Source organism: Micromys minutus (assembly GCF_963924665.1).
Source record: "Micromys minutus genome assembly, chromosome: 18".
NCBI lineage: Eukaryota > Metazoa > Chordata > Mammalia > Rodentia > Muridae > Micromys > Micromys minutus.
In genome coordinates, this window is record NC_137953.1 from 16,216,332 (window position 1) to 16,239,282 (window position 22,951).

The window sequence follows — 22,951 nt, forward strand, 5'->3', positions numbered from 1 at the left end:
CATCTTCTGCATGTGAATAGAGGGCCTAGGTTTCACCCATGCATGCTCATTGATTAGTGTGATTCAGTCTCTGTGAGTCCCCAAAATTTCAGGATATTAAACTTTGTTGGTCTTCTTGTGGAGGTCCTATGGCTTTCCTGCAGGTAACTCATTCCTTCCCCTAGCTCTTGCAAAAGACCATCAGTGTTCTTATGAATGTTTGGCTGAGTTTCTGCATCTGATTTTGTCTGATTTTGGGTGAAGCCTTTTAGAAGGCAGAAATACTAGGCTTCTGTCATGCACATCTTTTTTACCCTGTTTTACCTCACTCAGAAAAATATTTTCTAGTTTCATTCATTTGTCTTCACAATTCATGATGTCCTTGCTTTTAGTAGCTGATAAGTATCCCATGCATAAATTAACCACAGTTTCTGTATCCATTTCTTGATTTAAGAACATTTTGATTGTTTCTAGCTTCTGGCTATTATAAATAAAGCTTCTATGAATAGAGTGCAGCCCATGGCCCTGTGGTATGATGGAGCATATATTGGGTACATGCTCAGGAATGGTGCAGCTGTATCTTCACCTAGAACTCTTCCCAATTTTCTGAGAAATAGCCATATAGATTACCAGAGTGGTTGAACAAGTTTGCACTAAATGGAAGATAATTCAATTGAAAAGATTTTGTAATGAAAAAGACACTGTCAATAAGACAGCATAGCAGCCTACAGATTTGGATAGGATGTTCACCAACCTGACATCCAACAGAGGGCCAATATCCAAAAACAAAAAACAAAAAAAAAATGTAAAGAATTCAAGAAGTTTGACATCAACAAACCAAATAACCCAATTTGCAACTGGCACATACAGCTAAACAAATAATATTCAACAGAAGAATCCTGAATAGATAAACAGCACTTAAAGAAATGGTCAGTGTCCTTAGCCTTCAGGGAAATGGAAATAAAAGCAACCTGATATTTGATTTTACACTCACCAGAATGGTTAAGATCCGAAACTCAAGTGACAGCTCATGCTGGTTGGAATGTGAAGCAAGAAGAGTACTCCTGTACTACATATGTTTATTAAAACTTTTAAATAAAGAATCAGTGCAAAATAAATATACAACAGGTAATATATAAATATTTCTCATAGATCTACTGAAATGGAAGGACAATTATTAATTGTAAAATATGGAACCAGTCTTATAACCCAGAAAACAAGGTTGGAAAAATCCACTAGAAACTACAGGCAGTTGCTGCAATAAAGTAAAATTAACATAAAGGCAAGATTACATAAAAGACACTGAAAGCATCAATACCATAATACTGAGGTGTGGAAACAGGCTTGAGATCACGTACTTAGACTTCAAATCTTTGATATGCAACTAAGATCTGCTTTCAAAATGAGCACAAGTTCTCTCTGTCTTAAACTTCAACACTGCATACCACAACTTTGTACCTTTCAAAAGCTATTGAATTGTTTATCCTTAGACTCCATTTGTGTTTTTAATACCATGCATTATTTGGGTCATCTACAATGTCATTTATTTTGCTATATAAAATTCCCTACTGGGAATGTCACTTAGATTCCTTGGGTACAATGTCCTCAATCATTCATGAAGTCTAGACAGACTAAGTCATGTTTGTAATGCTGAGGCATACACTGCACAGAGTAATCTCAGAGGCCTCAGATGCCCAAACTATTCAAAGTCCTTCAAAGCCTGGCTTCATTTGAGACATTTTGTCAGCAATAGGGGGAACAGAAAAACAACTGTGAAAACTCAGTCACACACATCTGCATCTCTGGGTGGTTTATGTTATGAGATGTATCACTGTGAGACCCACTGGAATACTGCTCGCAGAAATATGTGCCAAAGTCTTCAGGCTGCAGACTGCTGATGCTGAGTGTGAAATCTGTACCAGATCCACTGCCACTAAACCTTGATGGGATGCCGGTTTGTAAACTGTTTGCATTATATATGAGGAGTTTGGGAGCTTCTCCAGGTTTTTGCTGATACCAGGCTAAGTAATTGCTAATACCCTGACTTGCTCTGCAGCTGAAAGTGACTCTGTCTCCTACCAATGCAGACAGGAGTGATGGAGACTGGGTCATCTGGATGTCACATCTCATGGCTGATATTGAGAAAACACATCAAATATATGTTGTTAACAACATTTAAAACATAACCTTTCAAATTACAAGGCATACAACTGAAAATATTTTTGATGTCCATCTTACTTGGGATCCAGAAGAGAAGCAGCCCTATGAGTTGAACTGGAGCCATCATGACTATCCTGTGTCCTGTCTGGGCCTGAAAACCAAAGTGTGCAGATTTTCTAATAAGAAGGCATAGTTCATTAGGCTGTGTTCCTCAATATGCAAATCATCTGGGGTCTGGCACAGCTGCATGGCTGATTTGCCTCAGTAATTTAATAAGAACAAGATGTCTCTGCCATTCTCAGGGCTAATGTTGGGATGAATCGATTTTCTGACAAGCAGTTTGTTTGTTCCTCTTGAGAAACAAAACAGTGTCGTGACAGTCTCTAGCAAATAGTGTAATATATTCACTATAATTTTCTGCCATGCTTTCCTAAAGAGAGCTCCAACTAATACAGGATCTTTTCACTATGAAGTAGACCTAGACCTGAAAAGACCTGTAAAAGAGTACATAAGCCCCTTCTTCTATAGGTGTCTTTTGGAAACATAATGTCTTCCTTTTTGTTCCCCTTCCTGACATTCTGGAAAAGACATATATATATATATATGATTATATATATATATATATAATCATACAACACACAACCTTGACTCTTAAGAAGAAGGAATTGCATTTACTAAATTGTCATCTATAATAAAATTGATGTGACAGATTGCATTCATGACTGTTCCGAAGTCATGCATTCCTAATTCCTATCTTGTTCCTGTACTTTGTCTGATATTTTCAAGGTCACTCAGATCATGACTCCTATCTGCTTCCTTATGTTTTGACCCTAAGTATTATACAAATGCAGAGGAACTTTCTTTACCATATGGTCATTCCTATCCTTGAATTTTTCATGATACTTTTAGAACTTAAGCTCTATTTTAACTTACATCTCTTTTCATATATTTATTAAAATAATACTTTTTTATTCAGGTCAACATAGTTTATATTAAATAGGCATAATGGTAACGAAAGATAGTTTTATAGAAAACAAAGGTAGAATTTTTGATTACAGATATTACTCACCCTGAAAACCCCTCCATGGTTTCTAAGTGAAACAAAGGTGATTTATTTAGTGAATGATGTCTAATAGCTCAAAGGAGGAGTAGACACTGAATTCTTATTGAAGGCAGGTGTTAATTCAATACACAAACATTCGATTCCTGTAGGAAAATATACTATTCCACTTTCAAGCATAATATACAGTTATATGTGAATCTTTCTAAAGTGAAAAAATAAAGTAACAGCTCTCCTCGTACCAACCCATATTGCCCTTTGTGTTTCTATAGATTTCCATTTGCTTCAGATTTCATGACCTTAGAACACGTGATAGAGGGAAGAATAAGTGGTTTCTTATGTGGCAAATACAAATTCATTGTGATTATATATATATATATATATATATATATATATATATATATATAATTAAATATATATTTATGGAATGTGAAGAATAAAAAATGAAGTTGTTGAATAGCAAAATTTTTGTTCAAATAGATGGTTCAATGGGTAAAGGCACTTGTTGCATTTGAGAGGACGTACTTTTGTTTTCTAGTGCCCAAATGTGTTACCATTTATAATTCCTGTTTTAGAGGATTCAGTGACATTTCTAACTACTAGTAGCAGCAGGCTTGCACATGGTGTACCAGCACACATGCATCTGGAACACTCATACAGGTAAACTGAAGATAAAGAAAAGCAAACAAAAGTTAGGTTACCAGAGGTAAGCAATTAGCAAAGCTAGGTCACAATGTGGCATAATAAGGTCACAGATGTTTACTGATTATTTCTGGTTGGGGAACAGGTTGGTGTTCCTTGAAAATTATATTTTACTAGTAGCATGAAGGGAAGTAGGCATAGTAAACAGGAGTGGGAAAAGGAAGAAAAATTATTGCATGGGTTGATCCTACACACATTGCCTATATGTGAAGAAGTAGAACGTAAGATGGTGTTTTGCAGATGAAGAATGGAAAATGAAAGAGAATATATTTTTTAAAGAAAGTACCACAGTGAAAGTGAACAAAGCCTGAGTAGGAGATGTTGCCCAACAGAGGAAGTTTAGACTCTTTGAACAGAGAAAAGATTCAGAATCTAATTGAGAAGGTTGGAATATGAGGGTCTGAGTAACGAACCAGGAAAATGACAAGCTGTTCAGAAGAATGCAAAAACCACACCCTCAACTGCCTCACTGAAATATCTACTTGCCCAGTACTGTACAACCAATCTTATCAAAAAATCTTTTAGTGGTACATAAGTCCTGTACAAGGTTAAGCAGAACATAAAAAAGAGTGCCACCTCCTGGCCATGGTTCATTGTATAGTAGTATTAAGACAGGCTATTCTATTTAATTTTGAAACTCAAATTTTCCTCCAATGGAGAGCACTGTGAACTGGTTGATCAATGGGCAATAATACTGACAATAATAATTTAACAATTCTCAAGGCTTTCAACTGTGAGAATAAAGAGCTATCCCATATCCCATATCCCATGAATTAGTCAGAAACCCAAGATGTCATGGAGCATGTTCATTTTGTTAAAGTTTTCAAAACTGTTCTTTGTGTCTGCTTGTGTCAAAACAGAAGTTCCTCTTGTTTGATCTCTGTGAAAAATTTTAGCTAAAATATGGGCAATATTTTGCATGAATTTGCTAGATAGCAAAAGTGAATGAATATTTGAACCAAGAGATCCTAATGTATTCAATATTAGCACATGTATTTTGTTCAGTGAATCAATTAAGAGCTTACAGTTTAAATTATTTATTATAATTGGACACATAATTTTAAATGAATTAAAAAGAGGGATGAAAAATTTTAACAGTGGAAAATGGATAAGGGACTTTCAATTTTAAGTGCAATAGAAGCAGAATCCTCCCAATTAGGGGAATGATTTGATGAAATTAAAATAAACATTATTTTGAATGCCACATACAGCTCTGCATACATGGGCTTCCAATATATATGTGTTTATGTTACATCAATTTGTTCAATAAATTTGGGGAATCTTCATTTCTATTTTCTTTCAGTTAGCAAGACATGTTTAGGACATTAAGTTCTCATTGACTTAGAATATCAGAGTTCTAGCAGAAAATGACTGGGTCATTTATAAAATTCTTCAAAATTTTACACATTACAGGTACTACCCTCTGATGATAGTTTAGTACCACGTATCTAGGTTTGACATGTCTCAAATAAAATGCAAACACATCAAGCATAAAAGATGGCTCAGTGGTTTAAAGACCTTGACAGTCTAGCATATCATGTGATCTTAGATTTATCATTTTGAACCATGGAACCTGCTGAAAAGACTAGATACACTGTGCGCATCAGGTTTTCTCTAAGGTAAAATGGGAAGCAGATAGGGAAGAATCACTAAAAAAAAAAAAAATTCAGGACAACTAAGTTAGTGTAAGAGTACACAGCAAAGTAGCAAGAGCCTTGGGGGACTTGCCTTAATACAAGATGAAAATATAACATCTGAACTTTATACATGCTCTGTAATATGCACATGTCAACGTGTATAAAGACTGATTCTCTCATACCCCCTACAATTCCAGTGCTTTCTTCTGTTCCGTCTCAAACACACACACACACACACACACACACACACAAACACACACACACACACACACACACACACAAACACACACACACACACACACAAACACACACACACACACACACATATACACAAGCATTAACCGTACACCTTCCCATAATAGCCATAATTTCCTAGTTTTTTCTCTTTACCAAGTGATACTGCCTAATCTTTTCCAATCTTTTTTCCCTATGGTTTTGGTTTTGTATCAATTTTTCAGAGTCTAGTGTCTTTAATTAAGATATTCAGTAAAACATGTCAGTGTCATTTTTAGTTAGACAAAATAACTTTACCAGCAGCGATACCAGAGAAGATTAGGAATTTTGTTACTGTTAGGATTCTGTCTAAACTCTACTCACAGTTACCTGGCACTATAAAGGAGCTGCTTGCCCCTTCCTTATGCTCTTGCTCTCTTGCTTTTGCTTTGCTTCCTCTTACCCCCTTGTTTCCCCATCTCCACTTTCTTTACCCCTCTCTCTCCATATGCTCATGGCTGACCTCTTCTCTTCTGCTCTACTCCTTTTTGCTTCTCTCTCTCTCTCTCTCTCTCTCTCTCTCTCTCTCTCTCTCTCTCTCTCTCTCTCTCTCTCTCTCTCTCTCTCTCTCTCTCTCTCTCTCTCTCTCTCTCTCTCTCTCTCTCTCTCTCTCTCTATCATCTATCTATCTCTCTTTTTCTCTATCTATCTATCTCTATTTCTATCTATCTCTATCTCTCTACTTCTCTGCCCCTACTAACCTCTTTACTCCCCTTCCCATAACCTGAATAAAGTCTATTCTATACTATACCATATTGTCACTGGTCCCTCAGTGTAAGTTATGCCCCAACATGGGTTTGTTATAGGTACTGTCTTCCCTTCTTACTTCCCCACACCTCCTTAGAAAATATAGCTCCATTTGTTTTTATCTTTTTCACAATATTGGTGGGGAAATTTTGCACATATCATTTCTTTATTTTTTATAAACACATCAGTTACCATAAGTATTCATTAACTTTCTATTGATTTTCAAAAAGGGGTAGGTCTTTAGGATGCTTTATACCTAGTATTTATATATCCTTGTATTTCCTTTCATGAGTGTTTTGTTATCCCTCCTAAAAAAGACTAAGGAATACACATTCTGGCCTTCCTTGTTTTTAAGCTTCATAAGGTCTGTGAATTTTTTCATGTATTTTCAGAGCTTTGGGGGCCTAGTGTCTCCTTATCAGTGAGTGCATAAATCATTTGTGTTCTTTTGTGACTGAGTTACCTCACTCAGGATAATAGCTTCTTGTTTCATCCATTTGCCTAGGAATTTCACAAACACATTGTTTCTAAAAGCTAAATACTACTCCATTGTGTAAATGTATCTATTCCTTTAATGAAGAACATCTGGTTTCTTTTTAGCTTTTGGCTATTAAAAATAAAGTTTATTTTTATATATTAGAGTGTTTTTTTGATATATTCCCAAGAGTGGAATATCTGGGTCTTCTGATAGTGCTATGTTCAATTTTCTGAGGAACTGCCAGACTGATTTTCAGAGTGGTTGTACGAGCTTGCAATCCCACCAACAATGGGTGACTGTTCCTTTTTGTCAACATCCTTGCCAGCATCTACTGTCTCCTGAGTTTTTTTTTTTTTAATCTTAGTCTGGTGAGAGATGGAATCTCAGGTTGTTTTGATATGCATTTCCTTATGACTAGGGATGTTGAGAATTTCTTCTCAGCCATTTGTTATTTCTCAGTTGAGAATTCTTTGTTTAGCTCTGTACTACATTTTTAAATATAATTATTTGTTTCTCTGAAGTTTAACTTCTATAAACTGCAACAAGAGCTCTCCACAATATGAGTGGATATTTTTTATGCATAAAGTGGTGAAGGTGGGCTGTAAGTTAAGGTTCCACATTGCTTGGCTCTCTGAATTCTGAGTATAGACTTTTGTATATAGTTCTGGCAAATCCATGAAGATATGGCTTTCAGACATGATAAATTTTATTTTTATCAAAAAATATTTATGTGTAAAGATGTGTTTGTAATAAACACATGTTTTTCAATGCCTGTATGTCTGTGTAAAACAGTTGTGGCTGATGTATTCAGAATGGAGAAACAGGCATCAAATACATTAGTGTAGCATTATAGAAAGGGCAGGACACCACATGAGTGCTGAAAACTGAATGTATGCCCTTGACACATAAGGCACAGTTCTTAGGTCATGAGGTATTTCTAATGGCTTTTAATCATATTTTTGGACTGTGAGGTAGAATAAACTTTTACATTGCTTTGTTGAGAGTATTTCATCATAGCAACAGAAAAGTAACTAAGCTAAGAAGATTATGAGGTGAATAACTAGGAAAGGTGCCTTTGATGTATTTTACACTAAAGATGCTCCTTTGCTTGATTTAAAAAAAAAATTAATTGTACATAAGTATACTGCAGTTGTCTTCAGACACACCAGAATAGGGCAACAGATCTCATTACAGGTGGTTGTGAGACACCATGTGGTTGCTGGTTTTAGAACTCATGACCTCTGAAAGAACAGTCATTGCTATTAACCACTGAGCCATCACTGCAGCCCACCCTTGATCGTTATAAAAGAGAATCATGTGCCAAATTTCTTAAACATCCATAAGATTATTAAATATTATAATACCTCTGTGTGCACACCTTAAAGATTCTACTTTGGCTATAGCTCCCGTATGTGCAACTTTCATGTACATTGATTTTCTCACTACCTTTCAACTTACTTAATCTCCACTGACCTAAATACAACCATGTGGGTAGATCCAGGGAAGCAGTACTGGTGAGACTGCACTGTAAGTAGCTGGGGCACAGAGAGGTCTGGGGCAGGTGTGAGGAAAGCATGTCCCCCCATTTGGTTCAGGTGAGCAGGAACTCTGCCACAGAGACTTGGTTTCCACCCTGATGGCACGTGCATGCAGAAGAGGGGCTTAGGCCATCTGCCACCAAGAACAGCAGAGATCCATGGACACAGACCAGGTACACAGGAGAGATTGGAACCAATCACTGACAACAACAAGATGGCAAGAGGAAAGCAAAAGAATTTAACCAATGGAAACCAAGACAACCTGGCAAAAACAGAACCAAGCTCTCCCACCACAGCAAACAGCAGAATGATAAACACTCCAGAAAAGGAAGACTCAGACCTGAAATCATACCTCAAGTTCATGATATGGGTTCTTAAACAAGAACAGGGGGAAATGCATAAAGAAATAGAAGCTTTTAAAGAGGAAACAAGAAAAACACTCAAAAAAATCAAAGAACTAGAGGAAAACAGAACCAAAAAGATGAAGAAATTAAAGAAGAAATTTAAAATGGAAATGGAAACAATAAAGAAAAGACTAAAAGAAACAACACTGAAGGAAGAAAATCTAAAAAGTAAATCAGGAGTCACAGATGCAAGCATCTCCAACAGACTAAAGGAGATGGAAGAATGAATCTCAGGGGCCTACGACAACATGGAGAACATAGAAAAATAGTCAGAGAGGATGCAAATGCCAAAAAGCTCCTAACAGAAAATATCAAGGATATCTAGGACACAATGAGAAGACTAAACCTAAGGATAATAGGAGTAGAAGAGGGTAAAGAATATCAACTAAGAGGCACAGTAAATATCTTCAACAAAATTGTAGAAGAAAAAAATCCTTACCCTTAAGAATGAGATGACCATGAGCATAAAAGAAGCCTACAGAACTCTAAATAGAGTAGACCAGAAAAGAAATTCCTCCTGACACATAATAGTCAAAATGCCAAGTGACCAAAGCAAAGAAAAAATACTAAAAGCAGTAAGGGGAAAAGGTCATGTAACATATGAAGGCAGACCAATCAGAATGACACCCAACTTCTAAACAGAGACTAGGAAAGCTAGAAGATCCTGGACAGACATCATGCAGACACTAAGAGAACACAAGTGTCAGCCCAAGCTGCTATACCCAGCAAAATTCCCAATCACCATGTATGGAGAGACCAAGATATTCCAGAACAAAAAAAAAATTACACAATATCTGACCACTAACAGAGCACTACAACCAATTATAGGTGAAAAACCCAATAAAAGGAGGGAAAGTACATCCTAGTACAAACAAGAAAATACCAAAGCAAGAAAACCAAAAGAAGAAACACACACTTTTAGAGGCACAATTCTACCTCTAAAAGTAAATATAGCAGGAAAGAGCAATGACTATTCCTTAATATCTGTTAATATAAATGGACTCAAATTCCCAATAAATAGACATAGGCTATCAAACTGGATATATAAACATTATCCAGCATTTTTCTGCATACATGAAACTTATCTCAGAGACAAACACAGACATTATCTCAGAGTCAAAGGTTGGGGAAAAACTTTCCAAGCAAGCATCCCAAAGAAGCAAGCTGGAGTGGCCATTCTAATATCAAATAAAGTAGATTTTCACCAAAAGTTATCAAAAAAAGAAAAGGAAAGACAATTTTTACTCATTACACAGAAAATTTGTCAGGAAGAACTCTCAATCCTTAACATATATGCTCCAAATACAAGAGCACCCATATTCATAAAAGAAACCCTACTAAAGCATAAAAAACACATTGCTCCACACACAATAATAGTGGGAGACTTTAATACTCCACTCTCACCAATGGACAGATCATGGAAACAGAAACTGAACAAGGACACAGTGAAACTAGCAGAGGTTATGAACCATTTGGAATTAATAGACATCTACAGAACATATCATCCTAAAATAAGAGAATACACCTTCTTCTCAGCACCTCACAGCACCTTCTCCAAAATTGATCATATAATTGGTCACATAACAAGCCTCAATAGATATAAGAAGATTGAAATACTTCCATGCATACTATCAAATCACCATGGTCTAAGGCTGGTCTTTAATAACAACAAAGGCAACAGAAAGTCCATATACACATGGAATCTCAACAATGCTCTAGTAAATGATAGCATGGTCAAAAAGAAATAAAGAAAGAAATTAAGAATTTTCTAGAATTTAATAAAAACTAAAACACAACACACCCAAACCTATGGGATGCAATGAAAGCAGTACTGAGAGGAAAACTCATAGCTCTGTTTGATTCCAAAAAGAAACTGGAGAGAACATACACTAGCAACTTGATAGCACAGTTGAAAGCTCTAGAACAAAAGGAAGTAGATACACCCAAGAGGAGTAGACTGCAAGAAATAATCAAACTCAGAGCAGAAATTGACCAAAATAGAAACAAAAAGAACCGTTGAAAGAATGAACAATACCAAAAGCTGGCTCTTTGAGAAAATTAATAATATTGATAAATCCTTAGCCAGATTATCTAGTTGGCAAAGAGAGATTATCCAAATTAACAAAATCAGAAATAAAAGTGGAAACATAATAACTGAGACTTGGGAAATTAAGAAATCATCAGATCCTACTACAAAAACCCATACTCAACAAAGCTGGAAAATCTTGAGGAAGTGGATAAATTCCTAGACAAATACCAGATACTAAATTTAAATCAAAACTAGGTAAACCATTTAAATAATTTCATAACACCTAAAGAAATAGAATCAGTCATCTAAAACATCCCAACCAAAAAAAGTCCAGATGGGTTCAATGCACAATTTTATCAGACATTTATTGATGAACTAATACTAATACTCTCCAAATTATTCTGCAAAATAGAATCAGATGGAACCCTACTTAACTAATTTTTAGAGGCCACCATAACCTTCATTCTTAAACTACACAAAGACCCTACAAGGAAAGAGAACTTCAGACCAATCTCACTTATGAACATTGATGCAAAAATACTCAACAAAATCCTTGCAAACCGAATCCAAGAACACATCAAAATGATCACTCATAACCATGAGAAACAGTGTTGACCTTGGAGCTGATGCAGACTTGGTGGTGCTAGTATATTGCATAGAATATAAAACTTGAGAGTCAATTAAGCATTTCAAAGGGAGTGAATCTCTGGCTTTGAAAATGATATTTTATGTGATGAGAGGGCACAATAATATGAATAGTGTCTTGAAGCATTTACAGATTATCATGAAATACGTGTTATGTACCATGAACAATGAAAACAGCTCAGGGATTTTAGAGGATCCCTGGTATTGCATTGCTATGATAAAAGTAACTTAGTAGAAGAATGCTAATATACAAAAAATTACCTAGACGAAAAAGAAAGACTCATCCTTCCAGAGAATCATAATGGAGGCTTGGATATCTGAAGATCACATCTGGAAACAGACAGCAAAGTTACAAATCTAGTATGCACCAAGTGAATCATTTGAAATGAAAATTTACTAAAATTACAAGACATTTCTTACAGTATTGGTACATCAATGTCACATGGTTGGCATTCTTCAACATACATGGAATACCTTCTGATAGAGGTAGAACAGCAAAAATACAAAGAAACTGAGTGTGGGTGTCATGTCCACTCTATGTTATGACAGCAAGTGACTCTTCTCAGGGTGTAACCTGTCTATAAAGAAGTCTCCAAGGATCAGCACTGGGCTAGGACACATTCAAATTAGGAACATTTTGTCAATGCTGAGAACAGTTACATGGAGGCTAACCTCAGTAAGTCAGCCTGTGCAACTATCTGCAGGTGCCCTCAGAATAAAACTGTGATGTATATATTTCTACAAAAAAAATAGTTAAACTTGAGACCTATAAGTAGCATGGTATTTTGAATAACTCCAGGTACTGTGCATTCCTTCCACGCTCTTGTCTCATTAGAGTCAAGTAAGTAATCTACTACAACACAGACTCAGAAGTACAAAGATGCAAACAGGTTGCTTTTGTTGTTGATGAATTGTCCTCTTTGCTCCAGGTAATACTTAGTATAGAGTTGAAGGGCATTAAAAACAACCAAAACCACAAAAGAATTCTTTCCTAGATCAGTGAAAAGTGGGCTGAAGTTTCATTATTGTCTCACTACTTTGCTTCCCAGTGACTTAGACATTTGCTGTCTTGCTGTCACTTCCCCCAATGTAGATAACATTCCCTCTGCTGTTATTTTTCCTCCTCATTTATCCAGAAAGGATGCAAAAATATTGTGCTCGACAGGCTTGGCTCAAGTATGTATCCACCTACTGATTCCTAATATCACATTGTTAGTCTTTTGCTTAATTGCATCATATTACTTATTATTTATTTTCTCATTTTGGGAACATAGCACTGTAATTGAGTCCTGTGAAGACTATGTTTTGTTAGCTAGGGAAAAAAATCTCATGAGCAAAGAACAAAGAATTTGTCTCTAATGCTCCTTGCATCTCAATATGGCATTTCTCCTTGTGTTCATGCTGGGATATAATCTGTAGTATGTGCCAGACAATTGTCTTTAAATTAGTCTGTCCTCAGTAAGTTTCTATAGAGCCTCTCTATTAATATTTGGTATTTGATCAAAAACATTTATTTACAATTTTCCTAATCTTGTGTTTCTAATCATAATTTTCTAAGCTTAAACAGCCTGTCTTGGATCACCTTTTTTCTTATTGAATTGGTGTATAAAATGTATTTAAAAATAGAAATAATGCTGTCTACAGCACTGTGGTTAGTTGGAGTGATAGTATTATATTTTAAAAATAATGTTGGGCCCCCCAAACAAGTTGCCCCAGTGATGAGAGTCTACACTTACATGCTAAGTGACTCTGTCTTCAAGTTATTTTTGATTGGTAAATAAAGACACAGACCGTGAATATTTGTATTTTACTATAATTTTAGTTACAATGCCATGGTACCAAGTGTTATCATATGATATGGGGTGGTATGAAAGCCAAAACTCAGGATTAGAAAACATGTTCTTTACATGAATATTAATTAAATAATGAAACATTAAAAAATAGCAAAAATGTGATTTTTAAAAATATGAACAAAACATAAATTAGAAGATTAATTTTCTGTCATAGTTGAAGTTGAGGTTTATGGGTTGGAACTCCTTTCTTCCTTCCCTTACACAAATCTCAGAGTCATATTATTCTCTCATAGTTAAAACAGAGTGGGAAGTCTTCCATCAGAAATTTAAAGATGAGTTCCCCATACCTCCCAGAGGATTCATCTCCTGTAAAGGTATTTTGAAAGTCTATAAATGCCAGTTATTATGAGGAATTATTTTTCTATTGTCAAATCATTATGTGATTTTTTTATTAATTTACTTACTTATTTAGATTACATTCAGATCACTGTCTTTTGTCCATGTTCCTGTGACACAGAGAACCTTAACTTTCTCTTCTGAGGTGAATTCCACTCCTCTCCCTCAGGTATTCCCCCTACACTGTTATTAAATCTCTGCAATGCTAGGCACATCCTCTCCCATTGAAACCAGACAGGTAGCCCAGTTAGGAGGATGGTATCCACAGGCAGGCAACATTTTAGGTATAGATTCTGCTTTATTTGTTAAAGGACCTGCATGAATACCAAGTTGAACATCTACTTCATAGGAGGCCTAGATAAGTGGCCTAGATTTCACCCATCTTTAGATAGTATTTCATTCTTTGTGAGCCCCCAAGATTTTAGGATAATTTACTGTGTTAGCCTTCTTTTGAAGTTCTTAACTCCTCTAAGTAACTCATTTCCTTCCCCCAAATCATTTAAAAGACTTTCTGTGCTCTGCCCAATGTTTGTCTCTGAGTCTCTGCATTTGTTTCACTTTGCTGCTGGGTAGCAACTTCTCAAACTGAAGTTATGATGGGTTTCGATTATAAATGCTTTTGAGCCTGTATTACCTTAACTCACGATAATATTTTTAGGTTCCAATTATTTGCCTTTAAATATTATGATATCCCTTTTAATAACTAAGTAGCTTTCCATTGAATAAATGGATTATATTTTCTTTATCTATTCTTTATTGAGGAACATGTTACTTGTTTCAAGCTTCTAGAAATTACAAATATAGCTGCTATGGACATAACACAGCATGTGTGCCTATACTATGGTAGAGCATACTTTGGGAATATACCAAGCAGAGGAAATTTCAGGAAGAACTATTCCAAATATTCACACAAATATTCATTTTGTTTACATAGTGGTTATTCAAATTTTCATTTAATGGAAACTTGTACAACTGAAAAATAATCTGTATAACAAAGGACACAGTTACTAGGACAAAACATCTACCTAAAAAATTTGGAATAAAAATTATTCAAGTGTGACATCCATTTCCATTTCAATTTTAAATTTCTTCTTTAATTCCTTCCTCTCTTTGGTTCTGTTTTCCTCTAGTTCTTTGAATTCTTTGAGTGTTTTTTTTTTTTTTTTTTTTGTTTCCTCTTTAAAAGCTTCTATTTCTTTATGCTTTTCTTCCTGTTCTTGTTTAAGGATATTTATCATCATCTCGAGGTATGATTTCGGGTCTGAGTCTTTTTTTTTCTGGAGTGTTTGGCATTCCACTGTTTGCTGTGGTGGGAGAGCTGGGTTCCAGCGTTGCCAGGTTGTCTTGGTTTGCATTGGGTAAGTCCTCTTGCTTTTCTTTTGCCATCTTGTTGTCTGTGATTATATGTGGTCTTATTGTCAGTGATTGGTTCCCTGGCCTTATTGTCAGTGATTGGTTCCCGTCTCTCCCGTGTACCTGGCCTGTGTTCCTGGATCTCTGCTGTTTCTGGTGGCAGATGGTCTCGGTATTTGTTCTGCATGCAAGGACCCTCCGGGTGTAAACTGCATCCCTATGGCAGAGTTCCTGTTCCCCTGAACCAATGGGGGACATGCTTTCTGTGTGCTCAGCCCAGACCTCTCTGTGCCCTGGCTACTTGCAGAGCAGTCTCACTAGGCCTAAGTCCCTGGATCTCCGATGTTCCTGGTGGCAGATGGCCTGGGCTCCTGTTCTGCACCTTCTGGCCCTCTGGTTGGAAACCAAGTCCCTATGGCAGAGTTGCTGTTCCCCTGAACTAATGGGGGGTGAAAGCTTAACTTTATATAAATGAAGTGATCATTAAATGAAGTGACTCCACTTACTGTCTTCCCTTTCTTTATTACCTGAGCACTTTGAAAACCTGGGCAAAAATAAATCTGTGCTTTTTAAGTTTTGTTACCAATTACTTCATCAGGGCAATGCAAAGGAAACTAATACTAGAAGTCTACTATCTCAAGCAAGTTGATATTAGAAAGAGGACATTCTTAGTGTTCATTCATGGCACATCTGTCTACCCCATGTTCCTTATACATATGGTCAAGAAACCCAATGCTGGGTCTTGATACTCCTGGCTCCCTGAAAAACAAAATTTGTAATTTTCTATCTTCTACACAATAACTCCCATGGACATATATACAAATGATTAATAGTTCCATGTCATGTAACAGGACTGTAATTAAGAACTTCATAAAAAGCATGATGTACGGAAATGTAGTATTAGAAGTACTGATGGAGAGAGAATTACTGGGATTTTTTAGCAAGTCAAGGATTTTTATTAAGTCCTGTAGTGAGAAGAAAAGGAAGAATGACATTGTTTGCATGGCACATTTTTCATTTTTTTAATATGCAAGTAAGTTGCTACTCAAATAATATAGACAATGGAGTGCTAATTTTGTTTTTAGTTAGCTGCCTGGTTATATAGATTCAAAATTATTGGTTTATGGACTATTTCGGCCAACAATTTCTTTTTGATTTCTTACAGTGTTTCTTAGTACCATTTAATGAGGCCTTTTAATGAACAGCCTTATAATGTGATTTGAGAATAAAAATAGGAGAATGCAGTATAAATAAGTAGCCATAGATACATGGATATATGTAAGGAATATAAAACCACCTTATCTTCTTATTGGGCTATGGGAACAAGTTATAGGAACACATGCTCAGACACTTTGTGTTTTTATTGCCAGGTAAGCCCTGGTTTCGAGGTTATAAACAGAATCTGCCTTACATGTAACAGCAACTTTTTTAACCATTGGATACCACCTTATATAAGCAAGTTATTAAATATAAAGCAGATTCCACATTTCTATGATAAAGTACCTTTTCATGTGTAAAGAGCCTTCATTTTGCTGTATAACCCCAGCTGATAATGCAATGCGGACATCTAGTGTACAATGACCTATGTGCTTATGAGTGAAATAATGTGTTTCTGTGTTACAGTAGCAAAAGAGAATGACAGAGTTAGGCTGCTACTTCCACTACAACCTGATAGTATCTTATTAAGCCAGGTTGCATCTGAAAATCTTCTAAGTCAATGTAGGGTACAGCGGTTCAAGAGCCATCAGGTTTTACACTCCTGTCACTCTGCATACTGTATGTTCTGACTTGCACCACTGAGGAAGAGACACACTAATAGTGCCAACAGGAGTAAGGTAAAACTCCTTCAGACTCCATGCTCTGAAAGATGGTAGTGAAAAAGAATCCTCTGCCTATGAACCTCAATGAAACCAAATCTTTCAAGTTGAATGCACTATAGGTCAAGAGTTTAGGAGATTTACCTTGTTCCTTCTGATAATATGCTGATCAGCAAGTGATAGTAGCTCTTCTCCCAGAATTGTAGAAAAAAAAATGGAGTCTGCCATATCTAGATGTCACAACTGGAAACAGACAATAAAAAAAATACAAATCTAATACCCACTGGATAAAGCATGTTAAATGAGAAATTTTTGAGCTACCAGATGTTCTTCATATTAATTGATAATTAACTTCACATTGTTGTCATTTTTAATAGATGCAAGGAAGACAGAACAGAATAAATCTCATGTGCATGTTGTGTTCTGAATATAACTGTTATTTCTCAGAATGTGACTCGGCTTATGAAGAAGTCCTCAGAGTTGAAGTTTAGACTATGACACTTGCAAAACAGCAGTAATTTGTCAAGGATGGACACATCTACAGAGGTGACTTAACTCAATAATTTTGATCAATTATAGTTCTTGTTACTAATCTACCACAGCATAGCTCCTTTATGTAACATAGCAAAAGAACCCATCCTGATGGCAGGATATGGCATGGGGGGGGGGGGGGACACTCCAAGAACACAGAACAAATACTCTATCTCCAATGTACCCTTAATCTACATATGTCCTTCTCTCATTTCTTCATGGTTTATTTAGATATAATCTCAAGTATATACTAAACAATTTGTTTGAATTGATTTGTCTGGAGGAAGTTTTGTGAAACCCAAAACACCATAGAAAATTATTATTTATCCTAAAAGTATCTTTTTAAACAAAGTTATTTGACTAATGTATAAGCTAAGACAGAGATGTATAAAAACAAAGCAAATTTTATTTTAGTGTCTTTTCTTTTTCTTCTTCTTCCTCCAGTGATCCTAAACTTGACCTTCCTTGTCTTCATCTCCCAGGATATAGCATGTGCTAGCTGAATGCATTTCACAAGATGAATAAGATTTTAAGATTGCATGATATAACCTTATGATTCATCCATATGGCGAGTAAGAAAAAAGAGCTATATAATTATCTTTTAGTGTCTATAAATGATTTTGACATGGTTAATTGCTACTCATATTGAGTCACTAAGGGATAAAATCACAATGACATAAATAGCTTATTTTCACTATTACTGATACTGTGTTGTGCTTGCAGATGGGATTCTAAAATAACTGTCCTCTGAGAGGTTCCACCCAGCAGATGATTGATAAAGATTCAGGAATCATAATCTAAAATGGAATGAAGCTTTTGTTGTCTTAGAGGAAGTGTTGGGAAAAGAGATGATGAATTCAAAACCATGAGACATGCAGAGGAAAACCAATGGAATCAACTATCCTGACCCATGAGGGTTCCCAAAGACTTAACCAAAAATAGTCATGTGAAGATGTTTCAACATTGTTTACTAATTGTTAGTGGAAAAGTGGACATGGGAGCCAGAAAAATTCTATAGAAGTACTGTAGAGAGCTGAAAACATCAATGAATAGTGCTATAGTTCCAAGAAACAGCAAAGAATCAGCCTTCCCTTTGTCCTGAAACACATGTTCTAGCTTTATTTGAAAACCATAAATCATTTGTACACACTTATTCCATCAATTATATTTCTCTGCTTTAAACTACCAGTACTTAGATGGTAATATTCTGTATATAAGTAAATAAAGTGCTAGGGTGTCCACCAAAGCTTGCCCTGTTCATTATGTATCTCAACTAGTGCTACAAGTCAGACTCCTCACAAGGAATGAGAATGTCAGCTGTTAAGGCAGAAAAGATATTGATACACTGTATTTCCACAAACAAAGAAGAAGAAAAATAAGATAAGGAAATAAAGGGCTTCATAGCCTTTTCTACAAAAACAAATGACTCTCTGAGAGCTTTAGGAATAAATACTCCTGTGTCATCTGTTAAACAGTTTCAGACTCATGGCAAAGAGCAGCTGAGTCTGCTCAACCATTCACTCTGCTTCTGTTGGGGTTTATGTTATGAGTTGTATCATTGTGAGTGGGATATAGCCTTGCTGACAATAGTAAGTTGCAATATCTTCAGGCTCCAGGCCACTAATAGTGAGGGAATAATCTGTTCCGGAACCACTGCCACTGAACCTTGATGGGACCCCAGATTGTAAAGTGGATGTGAGATAAATAAGGGATTTAACAGTTCCATCTGGTTTCTGCTGATACCAGGCCAAATACTTGTTAATGTTTTGACTTGCTCTGCAAGTGATGGTGACACTGTCTCCTAGAGATGCAGAAATGGAGGATGGAGACTGGGTCATCTGGATGTCACATCTGGAACCTAGGAATGAAGACATAGTAAATATCCACATAATAAAACATGGTAAGAGAAGACATCCCCCAATACCAGTCAACACTAATCACAGTGTAACAGTGAAATTCTCATTTTAGTTCTATTTTTACCAGGAAGGCAGAGAAGCAGAATCCCAAGGAACTGACTAAGGAACCTCATGTCGATTTTGAGACCTGAGAGCAATGATAGCAGCACAGGATATAACTTGTATAAGAGCAAGTCCACAGAGCTGTTCAGTGAATGTATGCAAATCACTGGGAAACAGTTAGTTTATTGCTGGGCACAGGTGCAATGCTCACACATCTCAGCACTTAGCACAAGCCCAGAGTCCTTAGATACCCAAGCCAGACCACATATATGTCTCCAGAGGATGCAATTCTTTTTAATGTTTTAACATTATAGAAGGCATTTTTGAGGTTATTTGAAATTTTCTATTATATATACAGGCTCTATTTTAAACAATATATTTCAAAAATATAGTGGAGGAATATATGAGAATAACGTGCTGTCAGGAAATATACAATGAAAAAGATAATATTGAACCTTTAGCTCACTGAAAAAAAAACTCTTATTGGTTAATATAACACTTTCTGTCTTACAAAGTGCTTCTGAGTTCAGAATAGTTATTTTTATAAATTAAAAGTACAAATTGATATGGATTATTTTTAATAAATTGAAAAGTGTGATTTAGCAGGCCTCACTGTGTTTAATAGAGTGCAAAATGAAGAATTTGGCAATTTTTATGCCATTTAAAGTTTCCCACAATTCCTCATCATAATGAGTGATTATTGATTATAAATTTGAATACAATAACAGAAAACACTGCTACATAATATGCATCTTTATTGGGTATTATAATCAATATCTCCACTGCTAATACTTGAATAGTAACGGGAGATATTATCCAGGTTCAAGAGACAATCTCATCAACTGAATGCATGATTCAATCTTCCAACTATGATCTGGATTGTAGTACATCAGGAATTTAACCATCGAACATTGTTTGTGCTGGTATTATTTCTGATAAGTGCTAGCATTCTGACTTGCCTAGAAAGTGATGGTAACTGTATCCCAGAGATGCAGACAAAGAGGATGGGACTGGGTCCTCTGGAAGTTATGTCTGGTTCCTGGGATTGAATACAAAACAAACAAGAAAATTAAGCACATGAAACAAGGTCTTCCCAGTGTACCAAGTATCACTGATCACAGAGTCACATTTAATTTCTTATTGTAGTCCTAGGGAGTGAGGCGTCCTCATAACAGACCATGCTTTGTCTTGTTTACTATGGACCAAAGATATATAATCTTTTATAATCACTATTGCACAAGAAGTTAATCACAATTCCTGCTAGACCACTATTATTGTTATGTAATCTCAAATATGTTATTCACAGTTCCACTCTCATTTTTTTGCATATCTTTCATAACCAGAGTCAATATGGGCTGTAACTCTGCCAGAGCCTGACTGATACAGCTTAAGATACTTGCAGCTAACCACCAGACTGAGCACAAGGACACTAATGGAGGAGTTAAAGAAAGGACTGAAGGAGCTGAAGGGGTTTGCAACCTAAAGGAACATCATTAGTATCAACTAACCGGACCTACCCAGAGCTCCCAGGGACTAAACCACCAACCAAAAAGTACATATGAGGGACCCATGGCTCCAGCCGCATATGTAGCATAGCCTTGTCTGGCATCAATAGGAGAAGCCCTTGGCCCTGTGACTGTTCATTTCCCCTGTGTAGGGGAATGCCAGGTTTTTGTGGTGGGAGTAGGTAGGTGCGAGCGGGAGCATCCTTACAGAAGCAGAGAGAAGAAGTATGGGAGAGGGAAAACCAAAAAGGAGGATAATATTTGAAATGTAAATATGTACCCTGTCCAATTAAAATAATATTCAATAAAAGAGAAAAAAAGACTTGTGGTATTATTTTCAACAATTAATGAGTGTGAATAGTCAACAAGTGTTATCAGATGTAATTACTTTAACCAAAAAGTTTTGTTCTTATTATGTGACCATGCTATGTTCTGTAAATGTAGCATTATTATGTTTTCATTCATAACTTATAATGGCCATGATTGCATATTTAGCAACAAAGCCTTAGTCTCCTATCAAGAGAGTACATTTATACTGAAGGAAATATTGGAAGCTCATATTATTTGAAGAGCTATTTGATCTGACAAGATACCATATTTATGACATTTGCTTACATATGCTACTCTTATTCATGATCAGGTTGGGCTTTAAGAATTTTTAATAGCATGGTGATTCTGGAGTCTTCTATTTTTTATCAATTATGGTCCTGTTAGTGGTACTTCAAATTTGTTTTGATTATGCTTATTTTTCAGAGAAATAGAATTGAATCATATATGTCAGCCACAGGCTTATCATATAACAGTGTTTCTTTAAAACATTCCTCCCATAAAAAATTTGAGAATACTACATACCAGCCTTATACTTAGGTTAAGGGAGAGTTGTATCTCAGTCTTCTTCTTTCCTGTTATTGATGGTGATTTAGCTCTGTTACATCTGTTTCTCGGAGATCTAGGAAGCTTAGAGCTCAATTGTTCCTTTTCTCCCAACAGTTCACAGAACTTGAATCATCATTTTGGAAACTTTAATAGAAGAGAATTGCATCTACATATCAGCTGAAAACTCCAGAGAAATTTTTTTACTGGTGGCCAATGCCTTGCTGATTGGTTTTCTTTTTTTCTTGGTATTTAAATGCACAAGATGACTTAAAGTATGCCAACATTATGGAGGGCAAATGACTGTCAAGATTAGAAATAGGTGGTATTCTAAAAAGTAACAGAGGGCAGTGGTTAAGGCAAGGAACTCAAGGTCCAGTTATTGTTTCAAGCATTTTTATGGATACTAGAAAAACAAAAATTTGATTTACTAAGGAATATCGTTTCTGTGGTTCACTTTTAATATACAGATCGAGTTATATAGCAATTTTCTCCTCTGTGTAACTGTTACGACAATGAATCTCTTATAAAATCTATGTATATTAAAATATGCATAAGTATCAGGTGGTAAATGGAACATTCTTCCTAAAAGTTACTTAGCGGAGAGGCAGTCTACTTGCATATATATATATATATATATATATCAACAGTATAGGAAAGATTATCCAATCTTCCGTAACTTCAGAATATGTTCATGGGCATGTCTGATTAAAAACTCAATGCGATCACAGGTTTTCTAAGACCAGTAAGTTATTTCAATTGATTAAAGCAGATATATTTGTAGCATGATGCAGTAAGTTGAAAGAATAAAGGGAAGAACTAGAGAAACATCTGTAAAGCCCTGACAGAAGCTCTCAGAGTAGGAAATGCACTACAAGATTTCATGAACTAGCTGAAGGTCACATAGTAAGGAGGACTTCAAGGTCAGCACGGATGTGCTCTAGAGTTTAGTAAAACTTCAACAAATCTGCTTTTTTCTGTGAACTCTCAAAAACATAATCAAAGACTTGTAAGTCTGGGAATTTAATTTACATTGCCTATTTTTTTAAAAAATATGTTCTAAAGTACAATTA